General features: G+C 29.0%; 1 protein-coding gene across 11 annotated transcripts in view; it reads right to left on the reverse strand.

The window, feature by feature from the left end:
* The window catches only part of LOC132743783 (glycine receptor subunit alpha-2-like), a 78685-nt gene that overhangs the window by 15909 nt on the left and 47866 nt on the right, over positions 1-14910 (reverse strand). The window contains exon 1 of one of the 11 annotated variants that reach the window (XM_060732346.1): positions 13526-13682. The exons of 6 other annotated variants lie outside the window; for them this stretch is intronic. The gene's annotated coding sequence lies outside the window, so the exon portion shown is untranslated. Of the gene's footprint in view, positions 1-6377; positions 6616-13525; positions 13683-14910 lie in introns of those variants that run through there. 4 more of the 11 variants (XM_060732355.1, XM_060732348.1, XM_060732345.1 and 1 more) reach the window with 4 other exon arrangements.

Raw genomic sequence — 14910 nt, forward strand, 5'->3', positions numbered from 1 at the left:
AATCAATTATTTATGTTTATTGAGACCAAGAGAGTATTATTTTGTTATGCACGGGGCATGAACTTACAACTCTTATGAACGCAAACACCTTAATGAAAGGATATAATAAACTTTGTCATGTTTGTGCATCAAATCGTTAAGCCAATTTTGTCCCTTTGATATAGACCTGTGACTGACCTGTTTCATTACAGGTATCAAATTACCTACCTAAAAGGCCGATAATATGACAGTCTAAAGCCCAATAACAAGGCCTTTATAAAAACAATTAATTATTGACAATTTTATTACAATGTAATCAACTACACATAATCTATATAAGTTAAGTACTTAGTGAGCAAAAAAATATCTAATGTGAGAAAAAAATATGTAATGTTAAACTCCGTTGTTGTGAGATATTGCAAATGAGATTCTTGTTTTAAAATGTCTCAGAATCATACCTTGCAGCATTTCAAAATTGCCACTTGTTTTCAGTGAAACAATGCAGATTCATAATGGCAGAGCTGGAGAGCTTATCAAAAGTCTCCACTCTCATAATAGCCGAATTTTCATATAAAGGCCGTACTTTTTGCATAATGGCCTTGTTAGATGTTCCTTATAGTGATAGTGGTAAAAACTAAACGGCAATTTATAAGTATCACAAACACTCTTAAGCATTCATGGCTTATTTGACTACTAATAGCCTTATTTATTTTATTTCATTCCTTTTCGACTTTAGCAAATAAAAACAATACCATATTACAAACAATATTTTTATCACTGATGTGTTTAACTATATAACAAAATAAAAACAGATTTATTTTAAATGTTCAATAGCTTGAACTATGTTTGTTTAAAGAAAACATGTTTTGCATAATATATGTTCTGATAATAAAACTAAAGAAAATTATCTTAATACATTGGCATATAACTGTATCAAACTTATAAATGAGATCGGGGAAATGATATTATCATAAAGAGCGACTGATGCACCAAATTCGAGCGGGATTTTTTTTAAATACTGAGATATAAACCATAAACTGTTAATGCCTCGCTTGTATTGTACGGCAGGTGTCATCAGTTGCCAACATTCCCCTATGCATTGAATTATTAAAACTCAAATAATATGCTTTTATTCAGTTCTTTGAAGTTACACACCTCAATCACGTTTTTACAGATTAACCATGATCGTGCCGATAAGTTTTCACCTTTCAATGAATTTTGTTTAGATACCATCACAATGTGTGAACTATGTTTGATTGCTTTCATATTTAAGAAAAAAAAAACAGTCCAATTAATTCAAAATGCTTTGAGTTGTAATGTTGTTATGTTATAAAATCCGCATATTTCTAAGTATCCAATTACCAAATCAATTAAATAAACCAATTAGGTTGTTACAAGTATATACAATCCGTAAATTTGTATATTTTACTCTTATAGTTATAAAGATAAATCCTCTGGGTTAATTCACTAACAAACTATACTATAAATTTAATACTATACTTTCCTCTTATACTATATATTATACTTACAGAAGCCAAACATTATCATCGTGTTTTCTAATTGAGATCTACCATTCCGCTCATACCTTTCCTGACATGCTAATTAGAAACGATGAATTAATTACAAGCAAGGGAGTATTAATGAGTGTAAAGTGAACCAGGTTTCACCTTTATTCCTACCAGAGTTTTTATGAACATGGAATATCATCTGAATCATAACATAAGAATGCATCAATGATTTACAATGGTTTTATTGTGTATATCATATCATATACTGTATTATACATTGAACGTCTGTTATAACATAAGGGGATTTGATTGTTTACTTTTAACTTGCAATTCATAGACACCTTATTGTTAAATAAAATTTGAAAAGGAGCGATCCCTTGGAAGCAATGGCAACAACAAAATGACACAAAAATTGCAGACCGGGTTTGATTGGGTCAGTTCGTAAGGGATAATGGAAAGTGCAACACCCCTCACTGCCCCTAGAAAAGGCTTAAGCGGTATTTAAACTTCATTGTGTATATGCTGGAATCAATGATACCAAAGGACCAGAACCAGATTACAATACTGAAGCCAAGGACCAAACGCTAGATTATGACATTGGTTTAAAGCACTGATGGATATATTTGCATTGACAAACTGTCAAATATGCTCTCATTAAGATTATCATCATTGGTTTTAAATCCGAAACTTTTGATGAAACTTATTATTTTGTAAATGTAAAAGTTCATACTTGAAAGTTTGTATTATAATCAAATACGCGAGTTTGTAATTATTATACTCAAACAAAATTAATACTTATTACTAAAAAGAGAGTATTTATTACAATCATTATTGCATGATCATAATGATTCTTTGACTATACATATTCATTATTTAAATGGGTTCTTGAAACATGTATTGTGTAACCTAATTGAAAATAACTCTTTATAATCCTGCGAAGTTACGCTTGCCAATGAGCATTTTGGAAATGTTTCCAATATTTGCAAAATTTAGTTGATATCTCCTGATAAATCAATATCATACAATCTATAGTTCTACTTTAAGCACTGCACTTGTTTAAAGATGTATCAAAAGTGATAATATCAAACAATTTCACAAACCATTTTATCACGTCTATTTTCACATTCTGACATTGAACATATATATTTATCTCTGAGTCAACTTTTTGTACTCAAAATTCTTCAACCAACATTTGAAGTATATTTTACAACATTCTGTTCTATTCGCATATCTTTTCAATTACCATAGCGTGCGTAAAGGTGGCACCTTTTTACCTTCAGTAGATTCCATTTTTATTTCCCAAATTTGAAAATTGCCTGTATAATGCAAAACATACATTGGGACATCGATGTCAATTAAAAGTGTTTCCGTGCGAATTCGGAAAAAAATAACTGACAAATTAATATTGAATTCAACACAAGCATTTATTTCCCTACCTTACCATTAAAACTTAAATACCATAAAGGAAACTCAACAGTCCAAACGGGTGAAATATTATGCATGACTCAGCTTCATAATATGCAATGCAAAAGGACAAAATAATTGAAAGTGCACTTTATGATATGTTAAGGGCAAAAACGAATGTTTGCCATGCTGCGCATTAAACAACTTCATTTTATTTGAATTACACATTTGTTGCGTTTCTGATGACAATAAATTCAGTTGTATCCTGAATTATGCTGCTGCGTTTGGTCTAATTTCATGACAGATGTCCATGGATCATTCCAATTCATCATCAAAAGGTATAATGAAGTGCATGCATTGCTGGCTTTTAAAGCTTTTCTAATCGATATATTTACACCTAAGAATGTAACAAGAAATGAAATTATTATATCAAACATGCATTTTTTTCAAAACTCAAATTTAATCTTTAATAATTTACACACTGGAATTCAAAGAATATTTCCTCTTACCTTTCTTAAAAGAAAGACGTTTTTAGATAATGACAGTTTTAAAATATTCCGATACCGCTAACTATAAAAAGTAAAAAGTATTACATAGGCTTTATGCAAATCGATCAATAAATTTCAGTTTATAAAATTTATACACCGCATGACACATATGCTTGTATAATTATAACGCATTTCCAGTTTGTAATTCTTAGAGAACAAAGCGGTAATTTTAAAAGGCGCCACCGTACTAAGTATTCTGAAAATTCCAATTGTTGCAATAAACTGCAAAAGTAATTATTCCCATTTGCGTTAAATGAAAGCATTTGTTATATAAAAAGTACTGTTGTTTACTACAATATCGCATTTGTTTCCTTCCGAAATATATATAACAAGTTCAATAAAAACAAACGCTTGTCTTAGCTTTCGACATATTGTCTTTTTCAGAAGAATTTGACGTTTACAATAAAACATTTTCTTTCGTAGTCGTTACTATAGAGGCATACGATAGTACTGAATATATAATAAACATAAGCCGGATTTCTTAGATTCTTTTTTAGAAGAATTTTACGTTTCTTATGCATTTGCGCAAGATAAATCGTTGTCGTTTATCATAAAACGTTATGTGGCATGTTTATCTATTATTACAAAACAAAACTTGTTTATGCAGAATAAAAAAGTACATTCCTTTTGAAAAACCAAAACATGTTCGTTTTTATAAGTGATGTTATAATTTGTTTTGTTTGTGTTTGTATTAACAAGCTGGTGCCATTGCTTCAGGATAGTTTAGCAGTTTTGTTAATCAGTTTTATATGTTTTATTGACTAATGAGACATTGCTCTTTGTTAATTTATTTCTGATATAGAAAAAATTAAAATTTATATGCGTTTTACCATGATACCTTTTCTTAATTAGTTGGAATAAAAAAGACGAAAAAATATCATAAAATCAACTGTGAAAACAAATAATTTTTATCGGGCTAAATATAATTTGGATTCTGAATGTTATTAAAATGTTAAGGCTGACATCAAATTTCTTTGAACAATATTGACCTTCATAAAACAAACAAGAACAAATAGAACTAATGCATGAAGGCATTAATTTTTGAAAACTATTGGAAACAAATAAGCTAATACAAGATGTTTTATCAACTGTTACGGTCATTAAATTCGTTGATAATTGCTTTCCTTGCCTTGTCAGTTTTCATCTTTCACTTTTAAATATATATTCTCTTTTCAGTGATCAATTGTTTTTTCATTAAGATTTCTTAATTTCCTTGCACATTAAGGTTAATTTAGGGGCTTATACAAATGTTATTCAAAGTTCATTTTACAAAAAAATCTCATCTTTACATGTCGTCTAATTTCGAAAAATGAATCGCTGAAATAAAAAGTCACGATATAGTGTATTGCCCGGTGTTCAAATAACAATAAATATAATAAACGTCAAGAATACTGTTTTCAATTACTAAGATAATTAAATACAAGGACTTGAATATCAATAAAATGGGTAAAGGAATATTTTCTTGAATAAGTCCTTTTGTAAGGAAAAGACATTTATGCAATGTATTTTTGTTCGGATATAAAGGTTTTTATTTATTTTTTTTCATTTTCAATCAAAATCAAATAAAATTGTTTAAAAAACGTGAAATAGGAACTATTCTGACATATCTCAGATCAGTATCCCTTTGAATTAGATAAATATTTCGTTAAATTAGATTCAATACACTGGTATTAACACGATAAATATGGAAATAATATAATGCGTATTCTCATCTACGATATCCGTTTGATCAATATTAAATTTGATTTACAAACATAAAACGGCAAGTGTTTTTACATAAAAATGTTAAATGGGATTTTAAGTTCTAAGAAGTGTTAAATTCAGACAGTTTGCTTGTTCCGGTGTCAACATTTCAACATTGCAAATGAAAATCTAATAATTTTGTCGCACGTTCAGCTCTCTTAAATTTGCGTGAAATGTGTTGCATCTTCCACATGCCATATCTTACATGCTGCGAGCGTACAACTAGGAATTAATTAAAAGGCATTAAATATAACCTCGGGAATACAAATTAACGGTACCATGGACCAGCCATGAACTTACCACCTCAATAGACATGATCTAACAATAAAATGTGAAAATTTTGACCAAACAGATAATGTACTTAAAACATGCTATATTACTATCATAAAATAGAAAGAAAAAGTTTCCTGTGAAAAAAAATAAGATTTAAAAGTGTACAAAGTCCTAACTCTTTCATGAAATATAATATAACGTATTGTATGTCTTATCATATAGTCTCAGTATTGGTCATTTACAATATATAAAGTAAATTTCATTCTCCAGGAAACAAATTTTTAAAAAGACACAAAATAATATTATTCAGTGTTTCGAGTATTTTGAATAAGTGTTGGTTCAATACTTAATTTGATTAACGAGCTGAATAAAAATCTGGAAAAAGGGTTATCCCTCGGAAGCATCAAAAACAGCAAGTTAATTTAAAAATATCGGTTCATAAGAGATTATTAAAAGTGCAACATCTCCCATACCCCATAGCACCGACTTTAGCTGCATTCTAATATTATGCCGATCTCTTGCGAATAAAAAAGTTTTGTAACCAACAAGTTAAAAAAGATTATTATGAATACATATGAGTACCTTATTTTTCTCACATACAAATTTTGAAAACAAGTTTAAACTAAATCAAATCAATTTATTGACGCGCTTATATACGCTATAATATTTTAATAATGCATTTAACGTGACGTCATAATTTATTGCACAAATATCGTTTAGCCGGAGTCTGAAAAGCGGCACAGATATATCATAAAGCAAAACTTTAACCGGTTAACTTAATTAAAATCAACGTGAACACTTATTCTGTAACGCTACCATACGTTATCTATTTTTTATAAAGCAAGCATGAAAATCAGTGTAAAATATAATAAGACTTTTTCGCAAAGATAGTTCATACAGAATTGAAACATAAATAACTTACATACTTCTAAATTCCTCGTCAGTATTGAGAATGGCACACTATTCTCAGTATATTTCAAACATTTTAAAATATTCCGTTACACACGCGAGTTTAAAACATAATGATAGAGCTATCAATTACAGTGTGCAGTTATTCTTTCGAATGAACTGCAGACTGGGAACATTTCCAATATTCTCTTGATTGAGTTGATCCATATTGATAAGACGCTTTCATGCTCTCTGAAATCAGCTTTCATCGCGGAAATGTACCTTATCGTCTTTGAAACATGTTCATACAATATAACCTAAGGTAATGACTCAAATCGTAACGATTCAAATCGTGTATTTTTTTAAAAATGCATGCGCAGTACTATTGAGACTAGTGCACTTTTCTCGTTTTTATATTCTTTTTCATTGAAATCATTTCAGCAAATAAGAAAAGTACTCTGCCAGTGATTTTTTTTTATAAATAAGATACGCAATGTCAACTAAAATGTACTATATTGTACATATTTAATTCTTTGCTATTTGCAATTACTGTGATCTTACATATACTTATACCGGTTTGGAATAATGTTCCGTTGATCTGTGATCTTAATTACCGTAGTAACTTAACTGTTACGGGTATAAGTCTCTGTAGACTTGGTTAATTGTTTATTCTATAAGTCAGGGGTAAGCCTTGTTTCATTGAGCAAGAAACTTTAGACTCATTGCTTAGTACTGTTTTGTTCCAGTAACGGATTCGAAAGTGTGCCCCGTACTTCACTTCAGTGTTGTTATATTCCTCTAGACCTTCGGGATCATTGATGCCAGCACGATTAGGTGTTGAGAATCGAGTACCGCTCAAGCCGGTGCTAGGGGCGTGAGGGATGTTGCATGTATTCATTATCCCTCATGTACAGACTCAATCAAACCGAGTCTGCAATTCTCTTGTAATTTTGTTGTGATTAATGCTTCCGAGGGATCGCTTTGTTTCCAGATTTTTTAAGCTTATAGGTTCCTACACAATCGAACTTAGATAAATTCTGTATAAAAATATAATATGCGTAACATTAACAAAAAAAACATATCTATTGAAGAAACAATCCTTTTGGTTTGCTTTTTATACCACTGTCATAAACTATGTCACCTCAAGATCAATAGTATTAGTAGTTTCAATCTTATACTTCTGGATCATTGATTCTAATTCTTTACGTGTATCAGATTGGATACCACAGGAGCACGTGTTAATGTGATTAAAAGAAAAGTTGGACATACCATATCATTCTTACTGAAAAACAGACTAATTTGAAAAGGGTCAGCAATTTTCACCTTTTGTTCTTTTTTTCTGTCGAAAGATATCCCCTTTTAAGGATCTCAGAGTCCACTGTTAGGTCGGAGAACAATATAACAGTCATGATTGGCATATTATTATACCAAGTTTAGTTATCAATACGTCACTTTCGTTATCAACGTATAGTTACAATATCATGGTACCCACTAGTTCTCATTTCAGCATAAACAAATACCGACAACACCTATTTGATTAGGTTATTTTGAATCAAAATCATTTTTATCACATTGCTCATGCAAATAAGTCTTTTCGAAAACTACCACTTACGTTCTGCCAACACATATTTATTTTAATCTTTTGCACTTGTTCGAAGAAAGTTCTGTTATAAGTGAGTTTATTTTCATCACTCTTAATGTTAATTATTCTGTCTGAAGGTTCATAACTTTTTATGCATACAAAAAGATAGCGCACTCATTATACAAACGTTGTTTATAGCTTAGCACTGGCTTATATCTATACCATTTCATTTACAATGGATACATTGAATGTGATTATAATGCAAGTATTTGGATCATGCGTTTATCTGAAGCTAGGTATTCTTCTATGTTGATTACATTAAGCAAAAATATAAATCGTTAAGCGTTTTAGTTGTTTCATTTTTCTATGATACTAGCTGATTTTATCATGATTAACGTTTCATTTATTTTGAAACTATTTCCATAAAATATTCAAAAGATAGCGAGAAATCAAATTTAATGGCTGAGTGTATTGTAATGTGTTTCATGCTGGAGCATACAACAGAGGTATTTCAATGTTTGTTTCTAGTTTATTATGCATAAATAATGAAATAGGCGTTACAAATAAAACCTATTTACATAACCGTAATTGGTCTTTTGAAATATTCATGCAAACATGTAAATCAGTATTGATTTCACCTTTTAATATTGATTTAAAACTATCAAAAAGCACATCAATCAAACATTGTAAATTCATGGTAATAACTCAAAATAATGTCTTTATGTTTCAAAAAATAACACTATCAAAATGAGTGTACTAAAGCAGCTAAAAAAGAAATTGTTGCACGGTGCAGTTGCAGCACTCGAAATCAACACTCAAAGCCAAGAATGAGCAGAATTCAACGTTAAAGCAAACTAATTGTGTCATTTAAAGTTTTTAAGGAAAAATTGTTTATGATGTGGAACTACAAAGAGTGCGTATATTAAGTTCTACTTTGTCCATTTCTATTTTATTACACAATGTTAATCGGTTTTTGTAAAATAATACTTTCTCGAAAAAAATTAATTTGAATTATTTAAGTCTTTCTCATTAGGGCAGTAATTTTGTACAATAAGTATCACTTGAATTGATAACAAAACTATTTAAGACTCGTGTGTGTTATCGGCCTGTGATAAAACATAAATCAACTTAAAAATAAAGTCGAAGGGGAGATAATTCAAAACATCATTCAAAACACTTTTTTCTCTTTCAATTTATCATATTTTTAGACCACTCATCTTTCAAACACTTTTTTATTCTACCTTTACATCTTTCTGAAAACTGCAGCAAACGTCATGAAACAAGAAAACTTATCTTAAATAATATACAAAAAAGTCCATATATTAACACAACGTTTTCGAATTAAATTGTTTATATTTTCAAAAAAAAAAACATTCATTTCGCTATTTGACTGAAATATATTCTCTGTTCAATATTTAGAAATAACATTAAACAAGTTCAGTTGCATTGCATCTGTTCCTCCCATTAAAATAAACAAATGAAAAAAAAAAGATCCTGTATACTTATAAAAGAGGGGCATAATAACCGTTAAAAGAACCAGGAAGCCATACATCGAATAAAAAGACACTGTCACTAGTTAAGTACGGTTTCTAATAATTGTATTTTTTCGCGTTTTTTATATTTATATCCCGTCAACGAGACCATCCTGTCAACGACACCATCCTGTAAACGGCATGTTTTGATTTATTTGTCAAACAAATTCATATTGTGAAACCTTACAACTATTTAATTTCCTTAGATTATACATGAAGGAGGTTCACCATCATGACCAACACATTCAAATATAAAGTGTTAATTTACATGGAATCTCACAAAGTATAATAATATGTTTTTACGATAAAGTTTAGAATATGTCTATTTAAAAACTTTAAAATAATTCTAACGATCATTTAAAAAATTATAATGGTGAGTAATAATAACCACACTTTTGAAACAAATAACAATTTTTTGCAAAAAAATACAAATTCAAAACTCATGTATAAATCTCAACCATTATTGTATCAGACAAAATGTGATAAAATGTCTAGTTTTCCAAACATTTTCAAAAATATGGTCATACATTTACTATCAAGTTGGAAGAAGAATAAAAATAGTTTCTTATTCTTAATTTTCTTATTTTTGATTCAGAAAATTAACATGAAAAAAGAATTGGAGAAAAAATAATCACACAAAAGACAACAGAAACATTTAAAATTCATTAACAAATAGAAAGGCTGTCTTCTATTTTCATCTTTGAAAATAGATGAATATCATACTTAAAATAAATTTATAAAATTGTCTGTGTTTGATTCCGAATTGTGCATTACCTAAATTTCACAATTTGTATACGAGTTTATTCAGCTGGATATAATAAATATGGCGCCTTACTGTTGTTAACATGGTAATTGTGTTCCTTAAATAGAATTAATGTATTTTACTTCTTCTGGCGAGCTGCATATGCAAATGTAAAACGATAACTTACATTTTTTTTCTATAATCTTTAGTAGAAACATGTCTGTATTATGTAAAATATTGCACAATTCTCCGTCCAGTTTGCTTTGCTTTTATAAAACTTAATCCATTCCATCATGAAAAAATGTAAGGGACTTTTTAAATATTGTCAGGACAATAGGTACACATTCGCAAACATATTCATTTAATACTCTTTCATTTTCAAAGAAAGGGTTAAAGAATTCAAAACAATTTTTACTTGCATCATCTGACTTATTTACCCATCAACCTTTTCAATATGACCCGTTTAAAAGAAAGCACTTTTGCAAAAAGGAAATTCCTTTGAACATACCTAGATGTGATAAAACAAAATTTAATAGCCTATAAGATATATGGAATTGCACTAGTTAATTATTTTTAACATGACAATATTTAACACGAATTTTAAGAAGAAAAATAAGAATAAAGCTTTTCATATTGTAACTTTGGCAATTCATAATCTTTCACGATAATTTTCCATTTGACTATTGGGAACTAGAAGTATCAAAAACGAATGCTTATGGGAACAAATTTGCTCGTTACATTGTTATTATGGGAATGTAAAATAACAAAAATAAAATTATTAATCACGCTTCCTTTATTGGTATTGTTTTAGGCAAAGAAGTATCTATATAACAAGACAAAGACCAAAGAATTAGAAAAACTATAGAAACAGGTCATTATAATTGAGGATTAACGGTTAACGATTTTACTTGCACACATAATCAAAGTTAAAAAGCTATTGACATGAAATATATATTAGAGAATATTAGAGAATATAAGAGGAATTGAAGTAGAATTTAAAGACACATTTTGCCTCAGAAATGCTATCACTTGTTTTATTAAAATGTTTTTAATTTTGGTCTCTTGTAACATTTTCCAGAAAAAATACTTATTAATCATATATATCTCGTAGACGAACTAGATTTAATTCCTTTTGTTTGCTCCAATAGGATTTGCTATAATCAAAATTAAGTAGAATTTTTAGGGAAGTCAAGATACTACTTTGTTTACATTTTGATATATTCAAGACACACTACTTTACTTTCAGTTCTTCTTTCTTCAATTGTTAATCATCTACCATTCTTTAAATCCATTATTAAAACATTATTAAAGACTTGTTTCACATTTCTGAAACATTAAAAAGATATGAATTTATGAGGCATAATGTGCCTTTAAGATTGTCACGGAATCCTTATGATCTTTGACTTGTCATTCAACGCATAGTAAATTTAGAAGCATTTGCAATCTTTAGCAATTTTTTTCATTTCATAACAAGCACCATATATTCTAAATACAAAGATCACGTGATGGCATGAGGTAAAGCTGTAGAAATATGCTAAAATAAATACTGCAAAATCAGTCAAAAATCGCACATAAAATGGAACCTTTTTACTTTTCTTAAAATCTCAGTTACTATTTTCTGAGGCTCCTTAAACTATTTTGGTTTATTTGGAGGCATGTACCTTTAGCTTACAAATGTATACCACTATTGTATACTCATTATTCTTTGCTTATGTAAGTTAATCTAACATAGATAGTTTCGGTTTTATGTTCGGTTTTTCAACCCAATAATTACTTTCTACACTTAAAATGATTGGCTCTGTCCTAATTAAATATTTAGCACACAACAAATGTATGCTATCAGTGTTATTAGATCATTGAATTGTCTTTCTTTGTTGTGTGTATTTCTATGCATGATTAATGTAGATGTTTATCAAAGTCTATTTATCATTCTGTATTCAAAGTTTTTGTAATGCGTTATTAAATGAAAGGACGATTTTAGAGAAAATTAACATGTTCATTCAATATGTTACACATATAAATCATGAGATATTGCCCACAACTCGTAGAAAGCTCATTCATCACATCTACAAAAAACAAACACATGGAAAACATTATTAATCCTTGTAATAAGGTCATGACCCTTAGCAATCACTCCGAAAGAAAAAACATTAAACAGTTGCGATATTTTATGCTTTTCCCCGTTGTATAAAAGATTTCTTTTATACTATACAGCTACTCCTGCTACTATTTTATTATAATTATGATGAAGAAATATATGCATACATTTTACAGAAGCGTCAATAACACTTTAAACCTCAGGTAAAAGTGTCCTTCTGTCAAAGCCCTAGAGACATTTATATACATTATAATACAAATAAATTAGTTAGAAAAAAAGAGTTACTTTTCTGTTTGTCAATGCTTCTGTCTTTAAGGAAATAATACAATTCATTACTCTTAACCTATAATTAATTTAGTGTGTTTGTTTGCCTAGTGTATACGTCAAATTAAACACATTTTGAAAGTTATATAAAAGTGGTTGGCCGTCTAACTGACTTTCTTGGATAGCTCACAAGTAAATGCTATTACTAAATTCTCGACCAGCGACCGACTATTGGATAAGTATCCCATATGATTTCTGAATCAGTGGTGACTATAAGACTTAATTTCAAAGGTCAATGAAGATCGGTCAAGTAACTCTTGGATAACAAATATGATGTTCTCCTTATTGAGCAAGGTGAGCTGCTATATGAACACGAAAAATATAAAAGGAGGGAGCACTTAAAAAAATTTAAAGGTACCCCCGCACTTAATTATTATTTAATTTTAAAAAAAAAGTTAAAAGCAATAACTTTTCATTTATTTCAGTAAAATTTTCATTTATTTATTTTAATTTCTTTATTAGTTTTTCCCGTATTTACGGCACATTTTAACCCCGCATCATTTGGGTTGTTCATAAAACCATGTTTTTTTTTGTTTTTTATATTATCAAAGGGGTTTTCCAAAATTTTCAATTTTCGTTAAAAAATTTTTAAAATTTTTTTCTTGGTGTTTTTTAAAAAAAATACCGGGGTGGGCCGCTGGGTTTTTTTTTTTTTTAAAAAAAATGATACACCATTGCTTTTCATAATACTCACAGAAAAAACGTTCTTATCTTAACTTTATTATTTTTTTCTCTATATAACACTTAATTTCTCGAATATAATTCATTTTCTAACTAAATATAAAAAATAATTTACAATAATAAATGATAAAAAAACCTACCTACAAATTACAATATTATGATTAAATATTAATCTCATTTACATACTGTAGACATAAAGATAATCATTAGTTATTAAACTTACTTTTTACTCAAACATCAATCATATAATCGTCATGAATGGGAGTTTTATTCCAGAACATTTATTGTATCAAAATGCCGATATCATTCATACTTGGAGAACACATAATTTGTATCTCAGTCACACTGAAACGCACTCCAATATTTTACGGCTGATAACTGGAGAGTTTCTGCTAAACAATGTTTGTTTATGCAGAGTCATATTAGCAATAATTAACGTTCGTAATACCAAGAGAATTTCATTGAGACCTGACAATGTCATTTGATGTGGTATGGACGAAGTGTTAATACTTTAAAAGAAATATAAAAAATACAATATTAGTCCCAAAAATATTTTTTAAATTCAAGATAAGATCATTTTTCTTTATCTTTTGTTTAACCCTGTTAATTTAAAACTTAAAATGAAAAATTATTTTCAGTTCGGATCTGGTCTCATAGGATATTCGATTAAAAATTACCGACGAATGAATTTAATGGCAAAGAAACACTATGCAATAGTTACGTATGCAATATATACTTCAACGATCAAATTACATACATGTACTCATAGCTGCACATAATCAGAGTTATAGGAGACAAGAAATTAAATAAATAAATAAAAACAACAAAGGACATTTATTCTTTATATGTATTTGGAAACTTAAAAAGAAGCTTTATGTATTTATGCTTTCGTCAAAACGATATGTATAATTCTCCTTAGAATTCAATTATCCTAATACAATGGGCATCTGAATTCTCATATGAATTAGCGAGACCTTTATATGCGATATGCTGCAATATTTGCAGCGGTCTGTTGTCTACATGCACAGTAGACTTAGAGAAGTCAGATGCCTTATGTTTGATAATATGCAGTTTAATGAGCCATTAATGTCATTCCTAATGTAGCATGCTTTGTGATCATTTTTTACACCATCAGTTTTTGAGTTGATTTAGATATATATTTCAAACGATTGACTATTCAAATGATGATTTTCCAAATCTGGATAAAAAAATGTTTATAATACAATATATATGACATATAAACGATGTTAATTATAAAATGACTGTCCCACTATTATTAAGAATCGCACATTACCGACATATTCTGGAAGATATGTATAAACATATACATTCGTCGATGGTGGTTTTCGCCATCTTAATGTCATAAATTTTAAAAACAAAGACAAATAAATTAAAAAATTAAGGGAAAAGAAAAAATGGAATCAAGCAAAATAAAAATCATGCAAAATACAGACGGTTTATCTTACGTGTCAGTAGTGTCAGTTTTATATTTTAAATTTGCTTTGGATGTTTCATTGTAGTACATGTATCTGTTAAACACGTTCTGTCATAATCCAAGGATTCGAAAGTGGCAAATGGTTCAAAAGGTGTAAAGGTTGATTATGTCAT

The sequence above is a fragment of the Ruditapes philippinarum genome, unplaced genomic scaffold (genome assembly GCF_026571515.1).
Source record: "Ruditapes philippinarum isolate M1 unplaced genomic scaffold, ASM2657151v2 ctg3345_1_1_1_1, whole genome shotgun sequence".
In the NCBI taxonomy this organism is placed as follows: Eukaryota; Metazoa; Mollusca; class Bivalvia; order Venerida; family Veneridae; genus Ruditapes; species Ruditapes philippinarum.